This window comes from Passer domesticus, chromosome Z (assembly GCF_036417665.1).
Source record: "Passer domesticus isolate bPasDom1 chromosome Z, bPasDom1.hap1, whole genome shotgun sequence".
Lineage (NCBI taxonomy): Eukaryota > Metazoa > Chordata > Aves > Passeriformes > Passeridae > Passer > Passer domesticus.
In genome coordinates, this window is record NC_087512.1 from 67,651,481 (window position 1) to 67,670,509 (window position 19,029).

A 19,029-nucleotide genomic window follows, 5' to 3' on the forward strand; every position below is an offset into this window, starting at 1 on the left:
TAGATTTTTTTCTCTAACATCACTTCTTCTTCCCCCAAAAAATGTACCATTTTACTTGAAATTTTGGGTAGTTATTCAAGTCAAATAGTACTTCCAAGGCACATCCAGACATTGTATGTGATCTGAATGGTGTTGCCAAGAACAAAGGTTCTGAGAGCAATGAGCTCAGAGGTCAACTAACATGAATGTTAATTTACCCTAAGAAAGGTCATAGTGAGTATTCCTATCTCAGGGTGATGGAAAAAGTGGGGAAAGAAAAACAGCTCAATACTTCATCATTTTGCAGAGAAGTTTAGTATTCTCTGTACTGAAATTCCTGGTCATAAGATTTCTGTAAAAATCCATAATAACACAATGAAAGAACAGAACAACTGCAGATGATATAGATAATCAAAGTTCAGATGATAAACAATGTTTTTCCTTTTTATGCTTTTTAAAATATATCTAGTGATATTTGTCTTGTTTTGCCTTGTTGGAAATCTCTATGAAATCTAGTCATGGATTAAATCATGTGTGAAAAAAAATCACTCTGTTACCCTGGGGTCAGTTTCAGTTTATAGTGAGCTCTCACAATGCTTTCTAGGCAATGAAGCTGAAATGATGGCAAAGGAGGTTGCTCTCTGCAGGCAGTAGTTTTAGTGGAAAGAGGACTGCTTACTGAGGCAGGAGAAGCAAAACCCAGTGGCACTAAGAAAATTCTTTCCAGTGTGGATTAACTCTTTGAAGAGAAACCTTCAGCCAAATCAGAAAATGATAGGACACTATTAGAAAAAATTAGGAAAAAAAAATTTCAAATGCTCTATTTCAGAAAGGAGAAGCAAATGGGGAAAAAAATCCAATACAAGTAAATTTTTAAGGACTAGATTACCTCTGTGTCTTTGTAGCAAAACATTCTCCTAACTGGGTTTAGAAAAAAATATTTTCTTTGTCAAAAGAGGATGAGGAAGATTTCTAAGTGAACCTGCATGGAAGCAGATTCTCCTAAGGATTCTGCCTCACCCTAGAAATACTTTTAGAAACTAATGGAAGTTACTGTGCCCACAGCATATGCAGCTTCACACAAAATGTAGTATAAGAGCAAGACAACCCTACCATGCACATTGCGTAAGGTCTTGGAAAAGGTTATATTTCTTACAATATACTAGATTAGACTAGATTAGATTAGATTAGATAAATTAGAGCAATTTATTACAATTATTTTGGGTAGGGCCAAATTTCTGACATCAAGGACGAAGCTGTACAACTAAGGAAAAGCAAAGCCATGCACCACTTTCAACTGGTACTATCAAATGGAAACAAATAGACCTCAGAGATATTCATGCAAAGAAGAAACCTCTAAAAATTGTTAGAAGATAAATAGCTATTGTTGAACGCAGTAATACAAGCACCTGAAACTCCTATGATAAAGACTCTCTCTGACTAAGATTTTACTCAAGCCTAAAAACTGCTTGTCCCTTTCTTCATGCTATAAACAAAAAAGGAAAGCTGATTAGGGAAACTGATAAGAGGTACCAAAATTCTCTTCAGCATATTAATTAATGTATAGCATATAGGCAAACAAACATTTCCTAGAGATCTCTTTTCCTTGTCCATTTCTGAAGTACATATCACAACCTTAAAACTCCAATGAAAAGGCTTTGTTTTTTAAATGCAGTTGTAAGGAGATAAATCTCTTTACTAATAAATAACCCAGCTGAATATTTAAGTTGAAAACCGCTATTCATATGCCATTGATAGATATGGTCCACAATAAATAGTCACTGATTGTGGAAAATTCTCAATTAGCATTGTGAAAAACTAATCAATCAGACTCTCATATATCTTTATAAACCACATAAACCAACAATATTAACAGTACTTTACTGTTGAATCGTAACTCCAACAGAATTCAAAAACCCATCAGAAACAAGAGTTTGTTGCAGTATTCTTAAAAGGAGTTTTAAAAATATTAAGGTGATAACAATGTATTGAAACTTGACCAACAAACCAGACAAACCACACTGCAAATCACAGAATTCACATAATCACTGGGTTGGAAGAGACCTTCAATCAGTTCTGTCTTAAAAAATCCTAGCTGGATGTACCTTGGAATGTACCAGGGAAAAATGTGTTTTACAGAAACATCCTAAAGCATCCTAAAAACATATTTTTTCAATAATACTGTTATTATAACTTCTAGAAACATGTGGCAATAAATAATAAAATTTCTCTATATTAGTCACTTGTTTCAGCCAGTTACTCATTGACATTATCAAATAGAAACACAGGATATGCTGATGTATATGGGAACAAAAACATCTTCCAATCTGAAATTTTCTAAATCTATCGCCAAATATTCTCTTCATTTTCAAATATCAGCAAATTACATTCTGTGATTATATATAATGTATTTCCATGCTTCACAAGTCACTGTAATTGCAGAAAAGATAAAGAAAAGGTCATATTTTACAAAAAGTTTGAAAAAAAATCTTATACTGGTTTTCTGCAAAATTTGCTATTCACTTATGCTTATCTAATTGGCACCCTTGACAAAAAAACCACAGCGCACTTTAATTTTGTCCTCCCATTAGCATCAAAAACCATAATGCAGAAAAGTATTTGACCTACTAAAAGGGTAGAGTTTCACTGAAAACAGAGATGATTTGCTGACTACAGCTTTCATCTTGTCCTGGTTTTGGCTTCTCCAACAGCTGGTTTTGTGCTGTATTTTGGATTCAGAATGAGAATAAAGATGAAAACACATCATTGGGTGATATCTTGGGATTATCTAAGTCATGTTTATTCTAAGTCAAGGACTTTTGTGTGTGTGTGTGTGTGTGTGTGTGTGTGTGTGTGTGTGTGTGTGTCTCATGCTCTGTCAATGAGAAAGTACAAGAAAGACATGGAGGGGTCTTAGCTGGGACAGATGACCCAGGATGACCAAAGGGTTATTTCACACTAGAGAACGTCATGTGCAGTGTGTAAACTGGGGTAGTTACCTGGAAGAGCAGCCTGCCTAAGTGTCAGGCCTACAGTAGAAAATACTTAGCAAAAAACTAAGCCTTTGGGTACGTTTTGAAGCATCAAGTTCTAAGAGGTACTACAGAAAAAACTTGGCAGTGCCATGTTGCCCTGTAGTTACTATACATGGAACAATGTCTCTTGCTTCATTCAACATCCCCTAGGTGTTCAGCATTTTGCAAGGTTCAACTCAAATTTTCCATCTTGGTTATCAATCCCACAGTGCTTTTTGGTGGCCTAGAAGGAAATTTTTCAACCGTTTATTTTCCAGTTATCTCCAAGATCATGGCTAGCTGGAACATGACTTTGATTTTCATATATCAAGTTTTTACAACAACCATCTCATTTGGCAGAATGATTTTTAACCACTTTATATCAAACAAATATAGGCCCGGTTTCCTGTTTGGATGTGTACAAAAGAACAAGATAAGCCATAGGTCATATATCTCCACTTTCTGACTGTGTCTTCATATCCTCTAAAACCCCTGAGCTTCTAGAATGCACTTAATTAATTCAGCAAGTAATTCTTTACTACTATCATAATTAGGCACTTCATATATATAAAATGAAATTAAATTGAATTTATAACAGAATTATCTAGATTGTACTTAAGTTGTCTAATAAATATACAAATGGTTCAAATAATCAGATTAACCATTTGCATGAATGAGGAAGGCACATTTTGTATAAAGAAAACATTGCAGTCAATGGATCTATTAATGCATTAAACTCTACATCACGATTTGCATTTTAATGCTTCTGCATGAGCATATCAAAAATAATGGAATTTAATGAAGAACTTAAAGTCAACAAAGTAATTTTTCATTAATGAGCTATTTGTCAAAGCCATAAACTAATATGAGATTCAAATACATAGGTCTTTCCATTCCAATATAGAAAAATAATTTTATATTTCTGGTGAGAGGAAGAAACACAACAAACTGCAGGTTCCATAGGCAAAGTAGAACTAGGTAAACAAGTTTGCTCAAAGCCACATTTCCACTTAACTACTTGCAACCATCAAACAATTAAAGCATAGAAATACAAGAGATTCAGAAAGCAAATAAATGAGTACAGAGAGCCTGTGGAGACATGGGAAAAGCCTTCTGGTCAAAACCAGCACTAAACTATGTCAACTTTCTGTGAACAAGAATGTAGAAAATCAGTGTCAGAATTTAGATGCAATCTAGTCAGGGGCAGGGGACCAAAACAAGTGAAGAAGAATTTAAGGGCACCCTCCAGAGAATAGGAAATCTCTCAAAGTATGGATTAGTGAAAGCATGAAGAACCCAATTACATGACAGCACTGTCCTGGAGAGTGCTCTGGTTGTCTGGAGGCAAAGGAGAAGAGAGGTTCTCAACTGACCTCTTGCTCTGGGGCTCCTAGAGCAAGCCACATGCTTAGATGTTCACCAAAAATCCTTTGCTGAGATATATAAAAGGACAGTATATTTTGCTCTCCCAACAAGCCCTGCTGGAAGAATACAGCTGGCAGAACTATTTCTCTACCCCAAATGAATCAAGCAGAGCACCTCAGCAAACAATGTAGTCATATAAGTTGATTCAGTCTCCTCTTTAATGTTCTCAGACTCTGTCAGGTTGAATGTGGCTCGCTCAAAGTATTTGAAAGGAATACAGTATTTCTAGAAGTTGCTGATTTTAAGTGGCACTAAGTCCGAAAGACATTATATTGCAGGAGGAAGATAATGGAAGATGGTGATCAGAAGCTCTAAAGATCTTTGGAAATAAGTCGTGATCAGCAACAAAAAAATACCAAAGTTATAATGGAGAATGAAGGAGAAGAATGTTTAGTGAAAAAATGGTATTACATCACATCACTGCCGATGAATCTCTAATGATGGCCTAGAAAAACAGAAGTTACTGTGATAAAAGAGAACATACTTGTAATACATACATTAGATACACACACATGCACACATTTCACATATGTATGCATATATAAGTATATATATATACATATATATATATATATGTCCATACCTATAAAAACACATACACTACAGATAGGATGAAAAGGATTAGCAAGGACACTAATATGCTATTTTTGGACATTTTGTGGAAAGCTTTATCTATTCTAAAAGATTTGATATATTTTTAATTTTTCAACAATTTTTTAAAGAATAGTACCCAAACCAATCAAAAATTAAGGAAAATAAAGCAAGAATTAAAGGAAATTATGGATTCATTTTTCTGTAATAAGATGAAGCTGTCAGAGAGGGTCCAAAGGAGGCCATGAGGAAGGTGAAAGGCCTTGGGGTGAAGCCGTGTGAGGAGTGGCTGAGGTCCCTTGGTCTGTTCAGCCTGGAGAAGAGGAGACTGAAGGGAGACCTCACTGCAGCTACAACTTCCTTGTGAGGGGAAGAGGAGGGACAGACACTGATCTCTGCTCTGTGGTGACAGTGGCAGGATGTGAGGGAATGACCTGAAGCTGTGTCAGGAGAGGCTCAGGTTGGGTATCAGGAAAAGGTTCCTCACTCAGAGGGTGGTTAGTCACTGGAACAGGCTCCCCAGGGAAGTGGTCACACCACCAGCCTGAGAGAGCTCAAGAGACACTTGATCAATGCTCTTTAGCACATGGTGTGACTTTTGCAGATGGTGCTGTGCAGGGCCAGGAGTTGGACTTGATGTGAATCCCTCTCAACTTGGCAGATTCTGTGATTCTGTGACTAAGACATCAAGACCTACCTTAGGACAAAATTGTGGACAGTTTTGTCCTTAGGACAAAACAGCCACAAGACATAAAAACAACCTGAAGCTTAAAACTGAGAAAAAATGAGAAATACCTACAAATGGGAAAATAAATTCAATTATTTCCACTTTATGTTTATGTACAAGCTCTCTCTTGCAAATATGAGGAAAAACTCATTTCTTACAGCCCAATGTCTGACATTGAGGACATCTTTACTCTTAGTGCTTTGATCAATATTTGTGTTCCTTAACAACCCAAAATTTGGAAGAATTTCAATAATTTTTTTTAAATTCCTGGTAAATTTTAAAAATATATTAAACATATATTTGTCTCTTTTTTCTTCTGTTGACTGTATGCCATGTGTAACCATTCAGTAAAGTAGTTTTAAAATCTTGACTTTGGAGTACTTTATTTTTTGTTGAAACCTGAACCTTCTTTTTCCTGAACCTTGATCTGTCTTGGCTTGTAGCTCCTTACGGGATTGATGTACTACTCAACCAAAAAAAAATGAAGGTCTAAAACCACTAGTAGCAGTTTATTTGTAAAATACGCATTGAGAATACACATGATCCTTGGGTCCTGGAAGAAATCTAACGGATTATCTGACCTTAGCCAAGAAGTTAAAACAGATGAACAACTTAAGCTGTGTGAAGCTGTGTAGCAGTGCATCCAGCCTGTAATGTAACAGACGTTCAATTATTTCTTCTCAATAGCAAAATTCTGTTTATCTTTCTCATTCAGACAATTAACATACTCACTAACTTAAGTAAAATCATCAATACTGATTCTTCACTGCAAATGCTGAAACTCACGTGGAAAAGAATGACAGTTAACAGTGTGATTAGAATCTTACTTAATCAGTTTTATCTGGCATTGCTGTGAAATATCAACATATGATTTTGTTCCAAATGCATTGCTACATACTTTATTGCAATAAAAGTCAAGTGAAATTGTTACTGTTATCTTACACGAAAGCATACAGACTCATGCTTTGTGCCCTGAAGGACTTATATGTGAGACAGAAAAATGTGTAGGTAAACAACAGCAAAGATTGATAAAAGGGCTAGTCCAGGATAGAGCAAGGCATAAAAGCTTCTTTATCTGCCCAAAGTGATGACTGCTGGTCATTCTTGCTTGTTGATTCTTAGATTTTGAGGAAATTACTTACAACATCTTCAATTTGTTGCAGACTGACAACAGGGTGAGGTACAGTCATTTTTGTACAATCTTTTATTAGAGTCCTATGGGAGTTTCCTCTTTCCCTGTTGTAAACAGAAAAACAAATGTACCATTCATATGTCCAGACAAATTAAAAAACTCACAGTCAATAGTAGCTAAAATATCAGTTCATAATTTTTAACCTACAGAATAGAAAATGAAAGACTGCATTAGACTTTGTAATTTATATACATGATATATATTACACATGATGCTTTACACTACATGGTGTCCTCACAGCAGGGCAAGTAAAAAAATAGATTTATTATTAATATCATCAATTCCTTCTCAATTGCAATCAAGGGTGTACGGAATAAGAATTTGCCTTGCATTGTTATCAAATGTAAAATAAATCCTTGATAAAATTGGTAATTGCTCAATAATGACCTGGCCACAGCTGAAAGGTAATGAATCTGAAGGTTATCCTTTATTCTTACAAGAATAATTGTCCAGAAATTATAAAGTGTGATGCAAGATATTCCTTTCTCAAGAGAGAACATAACATTGGAATCATCAATTAGACTTAGGGTTTCAAATCACAGTTTTAATATACATTTAGGATAAAACACTCTTTGTATAGTAACACAAATTAAGTCAACATTAACAGGTATTTTTTCACAGTTATGGAGTTAGCACTGTGAATACTGCAGTATCATTAATACACAACATTGCCAGAATATCAGATTGATGTCACTTATAAATGTTGCTTGCATTTTCATTTTTGCTTCAATAGTTCAACTGAACACGAAACTAAGAAAATTTTGAAATTTAAATGTACATTTACATATAATTTGATGGATAATCCCACTGTAACTTCCATTTGCTCTTATGTAATGACAAAACATTTAAAAAAAATTAAACCGGAAGTAATTTCCATTTTAATGCATTTTTATTTGCAATTCATAAAGTAGCGTGTGAAAGTAAAGGCCTGTGAAAAATTAGCCTCATTTAAATCCTAGACAGAAGCTGGAAAGAAGATATAGAGTAAGTTTTGCTCAAGAAGTGAGGAAAAATCAGTTCTCTAAAATTCTGCTGATTCCATATGTTAAACAGAAAGTTGGTTAAAATCAATATGTTGAACATATTATGATGATACAGAAATTTTTCAAGGGATAATTATTAAAAGTCTTGAATATTGACTGAAAAAGAATTACCCATTTGAGACAGCTCTGTGGAGATTCCTGTGGAGATACCTCCTTAAGCATGAGCTCACCAAGTGGTGAGCAGGAGCTGAACAGGGGTGTTTTTTCCAGGCCGGCATTCACAACACTATTGGCCAAAGCTCAGTCCTCCTAGGAGTGAAAAATCTATTTTATTTTCTGAAATAAAAGAAAAGGTGAGAATAAACAGAAAGTCTTTTGAAGGTACTGGCCAAAATCACTGGGTTACTTCACATCACTCAAGATTAGCACAAAGTTGGTAACATCCTCCCCCACTGCTACTAGGCCTCCATAACTGCCCTATGAATCTGCAAAATTGGGACTGTATAAAAACACATTCAACAAAAAGAAAAGAAAGAAAAAAGAGAACACTAAGAACCTATAAGTCGGTATGAACTAGTCTTGTTTAAAATATGTGCATATTATTTCTGCTATTAAGAAATTTCACATTGTATCTCAAGTTATTTATTATTATTTCTAAGTTACTTATTGTAACTTAGAAGTTCATAAATAAGAATAAGGGTCTTTTTCCACAGTGATGCATTTTCCACATTTACTAATCTAGGATCTAGTTTCCACTCATTTTAATATGCTTTAAATAAACATAAACAGAATTTGGCAGAATTCCTCACCTAACGGTTTCAACTGGTGCTTCAAATTAACATAACTCTGGAGTTTACATCTCTATTAGTGTATTAATATTTCTAGTGATGGGAAAGGGCTATTCCATATTCCCTATGTAACAAAATCCCAGTGAAGCCACAAAAGCTCTTTCTTTCTAATAGCAGTGGAAAAAAGCCAAGTACCAGAACAAGCCCAGAACTAAATCCACGTATTTTATCTGTTACTCTAGTGCAGTAGCACTGGAGGAGAAAATGGGAATCTTTATAATAAGGAGTGCTACATGAAACTTTGAAAACTTTCTACTTTTTTCAAGAATGACACAATCGGAAATTTAAATTCTACCCAGTTCTATGTCATATTATCATCAAACCACATCTTTTCTACAAGCAGTCTTTGCTTTGTTCACAGTGGAATAACACCACTAAGTGTGCAGATGCTGACACTAGAAAAGACCCAAAGCTGAATGATATCAATGAGCCCTACAGGGCCTTCCAGTTACACTGGAAGTAAACTTAAATTGATTGATGTTATTAGTCTTCTTCCAGCTGTTTGTACACTGGAAAATATTTATTTAGAAAATTTCACTAAACAGTATTATTTATGGTCTTGAAAATTATGCAATTTCTTCTATATTTATACAGTATATCAAATCTATTATAATACTGAAATCAGGAAAATTATGCAATTGCTTCTATATTTATACAGTATATCAAATCTATTATAATACTGAAATCAGGAAAATTATGCAATTGCTTCTATATTTATACAGTATATCAAATCTATTATAATACTGAAATCAGAATTTATGTCGCAGTCATTTTAAAAACACAGTACGGCTAGGCATACAGTGAACATGCTTAATTACAATTCTTCTCTTTCCAGATTTTGATTGTGAATTAATTCGCACGTGGATACACACATTCTTCCACAGAATAAAAAATGTTTCCTAAAATCTTTGCCATTTTCACCATTATGCTGCTCTTATATATACATAATTAAAAGAAAGGCGGCAATGTAATGAAGCACACCAGTGTAATATGACTTGAAACAGGGACAAAATAAACAGACATATAGAAGAGAAAAGAAGTTGAAAGTGTGAACCTGATTAAAGTCAGTGAATGAAAGTCTTATTCTGATATAAAATAACTGTATTAGAGTGCAGGGATGTCTATATTCCAGGTCCAAATATCATAATTAGAGAGAAATTAATATATTAGTCTTAAATGGAATTTTATCTGTAACTAAAAGAAAGTGAAAACTCCCTCTGCGTTCAGAGGCAAGAGTCCCTTTAGTGCTCAGACAAAAATATTTTTCCCAATTTTTTGTACCTTAATCATTCATTTCCCAGTGTAGCCAGCACAATTAATTCCCCCTTTAAAACTACCTGCAAAATTATTTTTGGTGCACCCTGCTTTACATGACTGACTAGAACTGCATATTTAAAAGAAACAAAAAGTGTGTTCAATTATAACCCCAGCTGTTACCTGTCCTCTCTGTGCACACACACACACACAGATACACACACAGCAGACACACAAATTGCTCAAGTTGAAAAGAGCAAATAAACCTGTTTGGAAAAAATCAGCATGATGATTAGTAATGCTATTAAATGTAGCTTCTCATTAAATACTTACATACAGAACCTTGCCAGTAAAATGTAAGGAGATCATGTACAGCTGGGAAAACACAGGATATGTTGGAACCTGTGCCATGTTTTTGCTCTCTGCTTGTAAAGATTTAATTAAAATGCACAGAAGAAATTCCGCAATATTTTAATGTTATAAGAAATCATGTAAGTATTTAAGAAATAAAAATATCCTAGCTAATAAATACAACATTTTCAGTTTCCAATGCCATTACCTGAATTAATTAAATGCCATTACCTGAATAAGCAGACCTGGTATCTTGAGTATATGCTTGTACTTCATGTTCAAAATGAACTTAAAAGAGCAACTTTATGGTCAGAACATACATTTACAATTAATTTCATATTTCAGTAGTCCAGCTGAAAAATTTATCTAAGTTGTAAAAGGTAAAATCTTCCTTTTGCTACTCAATCTTCTCTCCTATTTGAATCATTTAGGAAAGTCACTTCCTAAAGCAGATGAGCTCAGGTTACGATTTCTTCACAATTTTAGTTGTCTGGAAGAGTACGTGCAGTCTTTCTTTCAGAGGAAGTTCCCAGCTAATCTACTGTTTGTCATAGATCCATCTTGCATGGGTTCCAGGATTGGATTTCTTAGCTGTGAAAAAATTCTCTACTTTGACCCAGGCTCCACTTTGACACAAGAATACAGACAAGAAGTTACTGCTGAGTAACACAGTCTACCTTAGTGCTTACCTTCAAGGTTCATTGGAGAGGGTGAGAGAGTAGATCCTTTTGAATTACTTAAAAAAAATTTTAAAAGTTCTGGAACTTGTTCTAAAATCTTCAATACAATCACACAAACGCTGCATTCAGTTTTTGACTCCTCTGTAGAGAAAGAAGTATCAATAAACCAGACTTATCTTAGCAGAATGCCACTGAGGTGGCTGGGCATAAGGCACTTGTCCTGTGAGGAGAGGCAGGAGAACCAGGCCTGGTTCAGTCTGGAGAAGGAGCAGCTCCAAAGCAGGGCACCTAAAAGCAGCCCCCAGTACACACAATGCTTTACTGGGGAGCTGGAGCTGGGCTCTCCTCAGCAGGGCACAGAGGGAGGGTGGGGATGAGAAATAGGGATTTGCTGTAATAAATATTTTCCTTAAACTAAATTAATAATTTTTTTTGAAGTATAGGTTTGAACTCATTTTAGTTCAGAAATATTTTTGTGACTTCTATATTATGAAATGCAAAAATAATTTTCAGAAAATCCTCCAGATTCTGAATTATAAAATATTATTGAACCATTAGACACTAAAAGTGTATAAAATGTTTTAAAATATGCACTTGTACATTTTATCACAGAGAAAGCAAAGCTTCTCTATGTTTCAGTCTAGGGGACATATACAATAACAGAATCTCTACTTCCTAGATTACTAAAAATATTAGAACAACAATAAAAGTAAAACAAAACAAAAAGAATATGAAAAAATATTAATAGAATAGAATAGTTTCAGTTGGTAGAGAACTATAGTAATCATGTAGTTCAACTGTCTGATCAATTCAAGGCTAAAACCATTAAATCATGGTATTAAGGACATTGTCTAAATACATCTTTGATAAAAAGCAATTAGCAGGTTAAATTTGGGATGAATTTTAAGATGAATATCAAGAAAAACTCTATGGAAGGAAGATCATTTGAGCTGAACAAAGACAGAGTATATCTCCACTGAGATCACTAGGAAATTGCTTCTGAATCCAGTTAAGGCAGATTAATTTCTCTGGACAGGAGATAGCTGGGATCCTTCTGCTTAAGATTTTAAACCTCATATCAGAAAAAAGTTTTCCATGCCAGAGATTCCTCTAAATGTCTGGTGAAGTTTTTAGTTTTGTGCCTCTACCTCAGGCATTGGGGAATTTGAAACTAGAAAAATAAATCCTATGGTAACGGCATTTGGGAGGTAAACAGGCTCTTTTAAAGAAAGTTCAAGGAAAAATAAGGCAGACAAAAAAATTACAGATATTTTTCATGGAATCCATTTCTATCAAAAATGCAAAATAACTTCACAGTTTTATTCTGCAAATCTGATAGAGTTTTCTACCACTAGTTTGACTTTCAAGAAACCTAGAAATATTTATCTCCAAGATTCATTAAAAAAAATACTGATGTCTGTAAGTTAAAGTGTTGCCCTCTACCCTTACAAGTATAAAATTCAGACTCCTCTACTAAGTAGTCTTTTGACTGGTTCCAATAGCTTGTGCACATACCACAGAAACCTCTCACAATAAAAGATATTGTATTCACTGCATGTGACTGTTGTAGATTCAATCTCAAGCCCATTTACAAATGTCTTCCCTGAGCAGCTGTAAAATTAGGTCAGCCGAGCACTCACGACAAGCTACATCAGTCACGCAGAACTTCAGCTGCTTCTCGCCACAAATCTGATTTACTTAGCTCCTTCATGTAAAGGCAGCATTTGATAAATAAGAGGTTTGGTGTTAACATGGCTTAAAATAGCCAGCCGTAATTAATGTCATCTTGTCATTAAAAACACAGTTACTGATTACTCTTAAAAGTAGTGCTTTTAATACACTTAATCAAGATAAGGCCCATTAAAAGCTATCAGAATTTTCCCTCACTACTTTGGTTCAGCAGCAGACACTGCTAACTTAGAAGACCTTTTCTTTTCAAACTATTGAAGTGTTAAGGAAAAGACCTCTGGGTTTGATGACTGTGGCTGAAGTAATCAAAATTATGAATACGCACATTATCTGACCATGTTTACAAATTACTGCAGTGGTCTTTTTTAACACTGAGAGGCCACCATGTGTTGCAGTCACTGTTTGTGAATCTGTCTCCCTGATTAGTCGGTGCTCTCTGTAATAACACTGGTAGCACTGAACATATGTCGTGGGAAAATCCTGTCAAGCAAAAAGCTAAGCTAGTCTCATCTATCTTTGTCACTTTTAATACATATGCTTACTTTTTCAGCTTCTTTTTTTTTTTTTTATAGGACAGTGATAGATATAAAACATAGTACTTCAAGAATTCTTTACACCTGAATAAAATATTATTTTGAACTTAAAATAATATTAATGGAATCATTATAAAATGACCGGTCTTGTAGCCCAATTTAAATTCAAGGCATAAACTAGCATCGATAATCATTAGCCATACTTAATTAAACAAGGCACAAGTAACTGAGACACTGAGTTAGAAAGCAAAATGTGGTTTGCTACAGATACCAATATCGTGTACGTATGTATCAAAGCATTATTGAAATTTACTATATCATGTCAGAAATTCAATGTTTGCATCTGAAAACTAGTTTGTTTTTTTTTTTCCTCTTAAAGCTGCAAAACTCAGAGAACCTTCAATGATGTAGTTATTGCTGATATATATTTAACCTGGAAATCAGATGCCAAGATAGCTAGAAAGGAGTCTTGTTATAAAATGCTGACACAATTTTGTTTTCTTTTTTGCACAGGTGTAGCATCTCAGATATAATTTATATTTTACATAGAAAAATTACATTTTTAAAGGTCAATAGCATTTTTAACACAGAAAACATTTTTCAGTAGTGCCATTGTTGAAACATTGTCATAAATAATGCCACATCTCCTGCCTTTCTAATAAGCAAAAAGGACAATTGTACAGTAATGCATTGAATACACAAGTTCATTCATGCGTAACAGCCACTGCCATGCTATACTGAATCATCTGGTAGGGTCAGCATTCTTCTAAATTAATTACAGCCATTTAGCAATAACAATAAGTGTAGTAGCCTACAATGTATTTTGCTCTGCTTGTGCTGCCTGCATGGAAATGTTGCCATTTCGGATGGCTGTTATGCAATTCATTTCTAAACACACAGCTTACACTTTACTACCCTCTCATTATTCAAGTCATGCTTACAATTCATGAGAGACTGAGCTAAGACCAACAGACCCATACTCAACACTGATTTTATAATGCAGCTCAAGCCAAATGTCAATAATGAGTGTATAAGGAAAAAAAAATCTAACATCCTCTGCTCCTCTAGAGCTGCTAAATTCTATAAGCAACAAAATGTACAACAGATGTTACATGTGATTAGAGTGCTTGCTCACTGCTAATGTTTGTCAGTAAAGTGAATCTTATGAAAAGCTAAGATACAAAACAAGTGCAGGGAATTGCTCATCTATAAATTGCTCTCCCCTCCCCCCCACACCCCACACCAGAGAGATCACATTTGATGGAGTTCCTGCCTTGTTCTGCACTGGGAGTAGGAGGGGCTTGAGTAGGAGTCTACCACTTAAATTTTTCAAAATTATTATTAAAATAATTAAAATAGGCTTCTTTAATGAGTAAAACTTAAATTGAAAAATAAGACTAGGTCAAGATTTTTTCCAAAAACATTCTAAGTATGTTGTCAAACAAACAAAAATATATATACTTAGAAACATCTGGACACGGTCCTGTGCAATGTGCTCTAGGATGACCATGTTTGAGCAGGGGGCTTGGACCAGATGACACACTGTGCTTCCTTCCAAAGAAAACCATTCTGTGATTCCATGATTCTGTGAAATCCTACTTAAAATTTCAAACAGAAATCATCACTTAATTTTTGATATTGGAAAGTCTAGAGTTTGGTGAATGTCTTAGCATGCAGCATTACTCATCAGAGCTCTTTTGAAGATGCCATGCCCTAACCCAGTGTGTACATGTGACGTTTTGGTGTCATCTCACATCTTGAGTATGGACTGGGATCCATAGTTCATACTGGAGATTACTTACATGCAGTTGCTACAGAAAAGTCAAATCATTCAGTGCTCACAGACTACCCAGGTACACAGAGTTTAAGAAAATATGGGACCTTCATGTAAATAATGCCTGAGTGAAAGATGAATCTGTGTTCACAAAGCCTACTCTGTCTTTTGTACAGTGATATATTTATACACATTTGTGTTTATATCTGACTGCTTTCAAAAGAACCTCATGTTTTTCCAGCCACTATCCCATTGTATAAAATAAGCATCACAGCTTTTTGTTTTTCTCCACATGAAGGTAATTAGTTGGGAATTATTCACAGGTATACTTATGTTATTCTGTTCATCTACTCCACTATGACAAAACCAAAATTATTCTTCTTCTACACAGACAAGGACATAAACAGCACATTAAAAAAAAAAAAGAAACAAAAAAACCACAACAGAAACAAACAAACAAAAAAACCCCAACCAAACAAACAAAAAACAAACAAACAACAACAACAACAAACAAACAAACTACATGAAAATCAAGCAAGAATATTGGAAATTGTGCAGTATAATTAAGACCCATTTTATATTTTTAGTTTGTATTTTTAGACATATAGAAACTAAGTAACTGAAGCCCACAGCAATAAAGAACAAAGAGAGCATAAAAGTATATTTAAACAATATTACATAGTCAAGGCTGAGCCAAAGACACATATTTTGTACATATTTTTGCAAAAAGGCAGAATTTGACTGTTAAAGTAATTTATTCTTCATTAAGGAAAAAGCAAAATGAATGTCACACAAAGCAAACTGAATGCTCTTTAGGGGAGAATCCTCAGCCTAAATAATTGCTTAGAAAACCGTTTCCACAAAGACATTCTTGGTGCCTACTGGCAACTTTAATGGCATGTCTCAATCTGATTCCAGACAAACACACTGAAAGATCTCCTATGCTTTAGTGATGTGTCAAAAACATTATTATTATTTTCAGAGATACATTTTATACATCTGTGTAAGTGCATCTCAAAATTTTATTTTAACTTTAATGCCTACAACCAGCAATTCCTACTTGCTTGCCAAGGTTGCTTCATTGATCACTCATACCTAAGAAATCATTCTGACTTTACTGCATGCATAAATCGTCTATTAAACTTTGTAGAGAAAATTAGAACTTTATTTCTAAAAGGGATACAATTTGGATAAAAAGGTAATTGTTTCAACTAGCTTGTTTTAGAAAAACCAGTGAAACAATTCAGATTATTCCCTATATTATTTTAGATTTACACATAATTTTAAACTGTAGCATCGCAATTTCTTGTCACTATCACAAGATTACAGTGATTCTCTGTTCATGTAGAGGTGGGATTACAGTTCTCAAAATTGCCTTATTCAGCCATGTATTAAGTAACCCAAAATGCCTTATAAAAACGTACTCCAATCTAAAAATCAAAATATATGATTCTAATGTGAGAAATGTCTTGAAATGTTCAGAGATCATCCACTATTCATGCCTACTTTCCCCATGGGGATGTCTAAAATGAATGCCAGTTAGAAATAGAATGAAGATTCATTCATTTGTGATGCCACAACTAAAGTACTTTTGTAGAAGCACAATTTTAAGTATGAATCATCAATATTTTTAAAAGTGCACATTATATATGCCCCATTACCCTATTTAATTACACTTAATTTATTTTATAGATTGACATCTTTTTCAGTGTCTCATTCTGTCATAAATTGTGACTTAAGGAAGTAATACCTCTAAGACCTTTGTACACTGAAACTACTATTTCCTTCACAAATGCAATAGCTTCTCTCATCCTCACTGAAAGATGATGTTCAGTTTCTTCACCACAGAAGAAAAGGTTGGTAAGTGCCTGTTTTTGACTGTCCTTAATACCACAAATCTCATAAAAAACATTTAACTATAAGATAATAATCTACTTCTATTCAATTAAAGGTAACTGTTCAGACTTTTCATAAAAAAATTTTAAGCAAGCTTTCCGATATGACATTACATAAATTGTTCATGTTATCTTTGGAAACTGTGGTTGCGTACCTAATTTCAAATCAGTGACAGTTTCTTTAATAAAGAGTTTTTTTTGAAGAGCAGACTGCCTATTTCTCAGAAAGCCTTTTTGCAATTAAACTTTCTAAATAAATAAGAAATGTCTCCTAGTAGGTAATTTTTATTTTTACTCCAATATTTGTGACTGCATTTAGAATGATTTTTACTATGAGAGGAGTTCATGGGAGAAGATATTAGGATCTAGCAGCTGCATGCAAAGTGCAGACAAAGAAAGAGAAATTTTCAGCTTTGTTTTGGGAAAGGAAAATTCATAAAAGAGGGAATACCTTTGCTTCTTCAAACAATGCTATATTTCCTTTTCCCTGCCCCCATCCCAGTGTCTACTGCATTTTGACTTTAAGGACACCTCTATAGTTTGGCACATCATGCACGTCCTTGTTGAGGGCCATGTCAGACCCAAGCACCACTTTTCAGGCTGAAAGGATGATAAACCTGATTCATTCAAACAATTATCTTCCTCAACTTTCTCTCAGGCTGCAAATCCACAAGCCACCACTTATAGTCCAACAATATCTCACAAGGAGAAGGAAAATACTTAACACACCTTCTCCTAGTTTTGTCCCACCCTCTTACATCAAGTGTGTGTGATGACCTTCACTCACCTTCATTTCATTCCTTTTCTCCAAGCATTACACACAAGTTGACAATTCACCACAGCATCAAAAGGAAAATAAAGAATTGTGGTTTTCTGTTAGACTAGACAATCAAAAGAGATGCTAGTAGGAGGACAAAAGACAATTCTATACCTGTGACACAGGGTATATATAGTTTTGACTCAAATGGCATGTTTCACACTTGTCAAAAATTATATTTCTGGGTGCTTTCCATTTTTTACAAAGTTTAGAAAGGTTTCATGTGAAGAGTTTGAAAATTATCCTAAGTCAAACTGAAGATATTTAATGTGGAGTTTAAAATAACTGTCCAATAAATAAAAATTCAAAATACACTCATGTTCCTATACACATTTTCAAACAACCAGCAATAGCTGCATCCAGGCAGTAAAGATGTTTCATTATTGGCAATGGAAAACTTAACACACAGCTGATAATGCAGTAAACACACTTCTTTTCCTTGCCCTCCACTTACATTTAACAACTCAAACAGTCCCCCTTTTGTACCAGTCCTTTACAACAGGCAGCAAGACAGAATAAATCCTCTCATTTAAACCACCTTTGTTCCTTTGATTTCAAAGTACTCTTCAAAGTACTTGCCTGACTCACCAACGTATTTAAGCTCAGATCAGTTACTCTGCCTGGGGGTTCAGAAGGAAGTGTTGGCAAGTAAGAAAACACAGTAGGAAATGCCTTTGTTAAGGCATAAACACTTGAAGTTTCAAATACACCATTGCTATCAGTTGTCCTTTCTTATCACACTCCTCTTATAAAGAACTTCCTTGCTCTTGACATTTTCCAGACTCCAAAGTCTCTGCTATGCAAATAGTTTAAAATAGTTTTAAAAGACATAATGAGTGCACTTAGCACCAATTTATTTGTAGATAGTGATGTTTATTTTATATGTTTTACATATATATAAGCAAGATGCATTTAAAATATAAGTATTTTTGCTACCCTAGATTATATTAAAATACATGGGAAAATTGGATAGTGCATAAGTCCCTCGTGAATACAACAGTTGCTGTCACTGTCACTACAATAACAAATGATTGGTTTGTTGCACGTATCTCTGATTTTTTACTAGATTCTCTTTTTTCCCTTCCTCTCTCATTCTAAGAAAACTTCTCCTGCTCCCCAATAAGCTGGATACAATTTGAGTTTAAGTTATCTCAAATCTCACCCTGAATAAAGAAACACAAGCCAGATTTCCTACAGAATATTTTACCAGGGAGAAGATTCTTGTAAGGTGGAAGTCAGAGAACATAATGGTCAGAGTCTAACAGAGGAGAAATTTC

At 34.5% G+C, this 19,029-nt stretch overlaps 1 long non-coding RNA gene across 1 annotated transcript in view; it reads right to left on the reverse strand.

The window, feature by feature from the left end:
• Window positions 1-6,297: 6,297 nt before the first annotated feature.
• Window positions 6,298-19,029, reverse strand: part of LOC135291381 (uncharacterized) — a 56,223-nt gene continuing 43,491 nt past the window's right edge. Inside the window, exons 3-4 of the long non-coding RNA XR_010354187.1 lie at window positions 8,083-8,220; window positions 6,298-6,972 (exon numbers count right to left, since the gene is read on the reverse strand). This is a non-coding gene — a long non-coding RNA (uncharacterized LOC135291381). The remainder of the gene's footprint in view (window positions 6,973-8,082; window positions 8,221-19,029) is intronic.